The 6,758-nt window shown below is 37.9% G+C and overlaps 1 protein-coding gene across 1 annotated transcript in view; it reads left to right on the forward strand.

The window, feature by feature from the left end:
* The window catches only part of csnk2a2b (casein kinase 2, alpha prime polypeptide b), a 32,442-nt gene extending 26,047 nt beyond the window's left edge, over positions 1-6,395 (forward strand). Inside the window, exon 12 of the mRNA XM_057837202.1 lies at positions 5,807-6,395. The gene's annotated coding sequence lies outside the window, so the exon portion shown is untranslated. The remainder of the gene's footprint in view (positions 1-5,806) is intronic.
* The last annotated feature ends 363 nt before the right edge of the window (positions 6,396-6,758 follow it).

The raw sequence follows: 6,758 nt of genomic DNA on the forward strand, positions 1-6,758 counted from the left end.
TTGATGGTTTTAAACCAGGATTGAATGATAAAGGGTTTAGGAGGTGGGCAAAAAGAGGCATTACAGCAATAAGTAAAGTGGTAGAAGGAGGCAAGCTGCAGAGTTTTGAAAAATTGAGGCAGTGTTTTGGACTAGAGGAGGAGTACCATTTTAGATACATACAATTAAAAGATTACTATGACAAAGAGGTCAAGGGTGTAGCAGAAAATGAGATCATTAAGGTGTTCAAGAAAGCTTATGATGGGAAAAAATGTAAACTTATTTCTGAACTTTATAAAGCACGCATGTCATGTCAGATGCACACATCTCTGTATATTAAAGAAAAATGGGAGAAAGAAAGCACAAATAACCAAGGAAGAATGGTCAAAGATGTGTGAGGCACAGAGCACATCCACTAGCTCCAAGGTTTGGAGAGAATTTAACTGTCAGAGACACGGAGTGAGAACAGCGGGAGTGGGAAGGAGGGAAGACTTGTGATGCTGTTGCAAACGCGATGCTAGGCTAGGTAGCTCCAGTATTCTCTGACTGTAGACGACAACCTACAATCTACGTCCACTTGATGTTACACTAGATATCATATGCATATAGAACTAGAAGCGCAATGACAGACTTGGTGGCGTTAGTAAACAACCGCCATCTTAAAGCAGTAGACTTCTCAGAAAGGCTCTGTTGTAGTGAACCGTCCTAGCGAACCTAAGTAACTTTTTATCTAAAATACTTCTAAATTGGCAAAATCTTGACTTGAATCTATCTTTAAAAGATGAAACAGTTTTAAAACTTTCACATGTCGAAAGTAGACAGAAGGGAACTAATGCAAAAACGGGAGCAATTTTAACAACTTTAACGGTTGATTCACAACATTAAATGACTTCCAAATATAGCAAAGGTTACTTTTTTTTTTTGGGATTTTTTTTTTTGAAAAAATTAAAAGGAAAAAAAAAACATTGAAAGGTAACCCCTGTCACTTTGCCAAATAACTAATTACTCTTACATTCAGGTAAATGAGTTACTAACTCAATTATTTTTGGGAGAAGTAATTTGTAACTGTAACTTTTACTTTTTTAAAGTAAGAATAACAACACTGGTCATAAAGATGCAGTCTGCAGAATGAAAAGTGACGAAAGCGGAGATTTTATTCTGCCAATTTGTTTGTTGCCGAACACAATTTGCCCGCAACTACTGCTGATCACTTCTCAGGATTAGCAAAAGAAATATTCCCTAACTCAAAGATTGTTTCGGTAAGTTAATTTTATTAATTGACCTTTTTCATTTATAATTGGGCACACTAACGGACTACCTTCAAGTCAAACTGAATTGTGAGCTAAATTGCCATAAAGTGCAGCCATCAAAAGACATGATACAAATTGCCAAAAGTGTTACATAGAATTATAACAAACGTCACTGTTAAATTTAAGTAATCATGATGTAGCTGAAGATATTGTTCTTTGATTGCACTTGGTTATATGTGACAATATTACCAATAAATTCATATTATTTAAAAAATTTAGTTTTATTTTTGTTTCATATTGCACGCTATATAAAACGTAAGATTAGTCATCAATTTGTAAGGGCATACGTCATTATTTGTAAGATTGCCAACGGCCTTGGGTTGACAGGTATATTAATCAGCAACTCCAGTGCAGTGCCTGACGAACAAAGAACAGGGAGAGGGAGGTAGGGAGGGAGCGAGAGTGAGACTAAGTGATCGGCTAGGGACAGCTCATCTGGAATTTTTTTTTTTTTTAGTTACAAAAATACGCGATAAACTGAGGGTGTGAAGTTTGAAGCGCGAACTCGTTAGGGATCACTGTATTACATTACCGTATGACTAGTAAACAGGTAATGTCATAAAAATTATTCGAAGTTTACCGTGCAACCGGCACTCAAAAAAAAAAAAAAGTGATGAGGAATGATACCCAGACTAATTGATACTGATAATTGATTGTAAACGATAGTTTTTTTTAATCACTCATTCAGACCTTACACTGTTTGTTAATAAGTGCAGGAGAAATAGAGATTTCATGTGTGAAACACAACACAGAGAAAAAGGTAAAATTCCCATAGAGCAACATCCGGCTTTTGTTGATTCTTTTTCAAGCTTTATTTCAGTCATTGTAGTGAGGAAAATTACACTTCTGCAATTTACTGTCAACACAATGGAATGACATCCAATGCTATATAAAACATACACTGCTGGCCAAAAGTATTGGCGCCCCTGCAATTCTGTCAGATAATTCTTAATTTCTCCCAGAAAATGATTGCAATCACAAATGCTTTTGTAGCAATATCTTCATTTATTTTGCTTGCAATGAAAAAACACAAAAGAGAATGGGGTGAGGGGGGGGATTCAGTCATTATCATGTTGTTCAAAACTCAAAATACAAAAATGGGCCAGACAAAAGTATTGGCACCCTCAGCCTAATACTTGGTAGCACAACCTTTAGAGAAAATAACTGTGAAAAACTGCTTCCGGTATCCATCAATTAGTTTTTCTTACAATGTTCTGCTCGAATTTTAGATTTTTTGAAGCCAACAGCACCCGGTCTCTGAGATTTGAAGGGTGCCTTCTCCAAACCGTCATTTTCAGATCTCTCCAGAGGTGTTCTATAGGATTCAGGTCTGGACTCATTGCTGGCCACTTTAGAAGTCTCCAGTGCTTTCTTTCAAACCATTTTCTAGTGCTTTTTGAAATGTGTTTTGGGTCATTGTCCTGGTGGAAGACCCATGACGTCTGAGGAAGACCCAGTTTTCTCACACTGGGCCCTACATTATGCTGCAAAATTTGTTAGTAGTCTTCAGACTTCATAATGCCATGCACACGGTCAAGCAATCCAGGACTGGAGGTAGCAAAGCAACCCCAAAACATCAGGGAACCTCCGCCATGTTTGACTGTGGGGACCGTGTTCTTTGAAGGACTTGTTTTTTTTCCTGTAAACTCTTACAGGTATGTTGTTGCCTTATTCCAAAAAGCTCTACTTTTGTCTCATCTGACCAGAGAACATTCTTCCAATACGTTTTTGGCTTTCTCAGGTAAGTTTTGGCAAACTCTGGCCTGGCTTTTTTATGTCTCCAGATCAGAAGTGGGGTCTTGCTGGGTATCCTACCATAGAGTCCCTTTTCATTCAGACGCCGACGAATAGTACGGGTTGACACTGTTGTACCCTCGGACTGCAGGACAGCTTGAACTTGTTTGGGTGTTAGTCGAGGTTCTTTATCCACCATCCACACAATTTTTTGTTGAAATCTCTCGTCAATTTTTCTTTTTCGTCCACATCTAGGGAGGTTAGCCACAGTGCCATGGGCTTTACACTTATTGATGACACTGCGCGCGGTAGACACAGGACCATTCAGGTCTTTGAAGATGGACTTGTGGCCTTGAGATTGCCCAAGCTTCCTCACAATTTTGCTTCTCAAGTCCTCAGACAGTTCTTCTGTCTTCTTTTTCTTCATGCTCAATGTGGTACACACAAGGACACAGGGCAGAGGTTGGCTCAACTTTAATCCATTTTAACTGGCTGCAAGTGTGATTTAGTTATTGCCACCACCTGTTATGTGGCACAGGTAAGTAACAGGTGCTGTTAATTACACAAATTAGAGAAGCATCACATGATTTTTCAAAGAGTGCCAATACTTTCGTGCGGCCCATTTTTGGATTTTTGTGTAAAATGATAAGATTTTTTTTTTTCCCCATTTTCTTTAGTGTTTTTTTTTTCATTGCAAGCAAATCAATGAAGATATTACTACCAAACCATTTGTAATTGCAATCATTTTCTGGGAGAAATTGAGCATTACATGACAGAATTGCAATACTTTTGGTCAGCAGTGTAACTGCTGAAAAAATTGGCAACGCTCAAGCTTATGATAATATATCAGTACTATCATTTTTCGCACATTAAGCACAATTTTCTGCAAGAAATATCAACAATTGGAGGTGGTGGTTTTCAAGTAAATGCATAAATAAATACAAGCAAATTAAGAAAGTCCATCGTAGAAAGATATACTGGTACCTAGGGATTGTGAAAAAGGAGTGTTTTTATTCAAGTATGTACCGTGTAATTATATAAATTCATGGACACAACAGTTAATACTCACTGTAAATCAGACAATGGCGTCTGTGTGTTTTCGCTGTCCATGTGTGTTGATATCAACTATGAAAGTGTAATCTGTGAAAAAAGTGACCAATTATAACCAAAAAGTACTGTACGTGGACGTCCTCATGTCAACATCTGAGCATTTCGCCAAACTCGCCGCAATGTTTTGCATTTTATAGACGTTTTAAACTGTCAATCTTTGAGCACTTCTCTAACTCTTGTGCGCCGCAATGTTTTGCATTTTATAGACGTTTTAAACTGTCAGTCTTTGAGCACTTCTCTAACTCTTGTGCAACCTTAGTAAAGTGTTAACAGGCTTGGAATTTTCAGAACTTGCATGACAATGATCTCCCCCCAAAAAAGTATTTATTAAACATTGTAAAATGAAACTGCTCTTTTTTTTAGCATGCATCCCAGATAATTTACACATGGGCAAAGAAAAAGTATTTTGAAGGACATTTTAAAACACAAGTTAGCACGAGAGCATAATTTACTCAAGAAATTAAGTTATTTGGTATGGTAATGCTATATACAGTGCCCTCCATAATTATTGACACCCCTGGTTAAGATGTTTTTTAGCTTCTAATATATTTTTTTTATTCAAATAATATGGGACCTTAATGGGAAAAGAGAGAAAAATCCGACCTTCAATACAAGTGCATTTATTCATCAAATAATGTGTGTCAAATTATTAGCACCCCTGGTGTTAATACTTTGTACAACCCCTTTTTGCCAACATAAAAGGTCTGGGGACTGAGATGGACATGGGAGGAGCTTGATTTTGTGTCTGGTGAACCATTTCTGTGTAGATTTGGCCATATGTTTAGGGTCATTGTCTTGCTGAAAGACCCATTTCGGTTCACGGTTGACACAGGCTTCAACTGGGACTGTGTGCTTTGGTCAGATGAGACCAAGATTGAGGTTTTTGGAACCAAACACTCTAAGTGGGTCTGGCGTGCCACGAAAGATGCGCATGCTGAAAAGCACCTCATACCCACTGTGAAGTATGGGGGTGGGTCAGTGATGCTGTGGGGCTGTTTCGCTTCCAAAGGCCGTGGGAACCTTGTTAGAGTGCATGGCATCATGAATGCTTTGAAATACCAGGACATTTTAAAGCAAAATCTGTTGCCCTCTGCCCGAAAGCTGAAGATGAGTCGTCACTGGGTCTTTCAGCAAGACAATGACCCTAAACATATGGCCAAATCTACACAGAAATGGTTCACCAGACACAAAATCAAGCTCCTCACATGGCCATCTCAGTCCCCAGACCTTGTTTTGTTGGCAAAAGGGGGTTGTACAAAGTATTAACACCAGGGGTGCTAATAATTGTGACACACATTATTTGATGTCAAATAAGTATTTCTTTATGTGAGATTTTTTTCCCCACTGAATAAATGCACATGTATTGAAGGTTGGATTTTTCTGTTTTTTTTTCCATTAAGGTCCCATATTATTTGAATTAAAAAAAATAATAATAATAGAAGCTAAAAAACATCTTATCCAGGGGTGCCAATAATTATGGAGGGCACTGTAGTTCTGCAAATTGCTGTGCAATATGGGATTATTCACCATTTTTCATAATTTTTTCATAGAAGTTTCACATCTGAGGTGTAGGGCAAAACCTTTGCTGACAAATACCATACTCATAGTTCATCTATTTTCTAAAAGTATCTCCCTCTTAACTTCCCTCATCTTTTTCCTCTCTCTGTTTTCAGAAATTAGAAAGAAGAAGGATGTTTGTTACCTCAACTTTGTCCGCAGTTGTGACAGTGACTTTGACAAGTGTACAGTGACAGTGGATCAAAGTAACTGACCAGTTACACACTCACAGATATGTGCATACAGACACACACCCATACACATGCAAGCAGGTATACATACACCCTCCTCCTCTGTATCAGTCTGTGATTGGCCTGTTCTGGTGTCCTGTCCGGCAGCCTGACCAATGAGCTTGAAGTTGCTCACTCCCTGACCCTCCAATGTCAGTCTCATGTACAAGGACAAACTACGTTTAAAGAAAAATTCCCTCCTACAAGTCCATTCTTCCTTAATATCGTTCCGCCTCTTTGTTTGCATCAGCATGGACGATGGACAGGAGTGTGACCCTATACAAGCCACCACCATCCCCTCTCCCCGAGTCCCGTTAATCCATGCACACATCAGTCCATCTCCTCTCTTTGCCATCTTTTACCCTGACAGACAAATATGTCTTAGCACTACTCCAGTTCTGAAAGTGGCATGGTGGACTCTCTAGCTAGAATGATAATAATATTAATGAAAAATAAATGATTTTTATTTAGATGACCCTTGCCTGTCTGAGCATTTTTTAATTTGTCATTGTTATGTCTTGATAAGAGAAACAATCTGATGTCTGAATAATCTCAAATGCAAATGCACAATTTTAATCAAGTATGAGTAGCGTTACTTCAAGATAATATTACAAAAGTAAAAGTAGTCATCCAAATATGTACACAAGTACAAGCAAATAAGTGGTGAAAAGAATACTCAAGCAATGAGTAATATTGTGAGCAACTGCTTACGATGTTTGATTAAAAAAAAAAAAAAAAAAATTTTTTTAACAATGGTATTTCTTTTATATGAACTGCTATTATTATACTTTGAACAGGCATGAAAATCTCTCACCTTTCGGCGAAATTCGCCGTTTTG

Source organism: Corythoichthys intestinalis, chromosome 5 (assembly GCF_030265065.1).
Source record: "Corythoichthys intestinalis isolate RoL2023-P3 chromosome 5, ASM3026506v1, whole genome shotgun sequence".
Lineage (NCBI taxonomy): Eukaryota > Metazoa > Chordata > Actinopteri > Syngnathiformes > Syngnathidae > Corythoichthys > Corythoichthys intestinalis.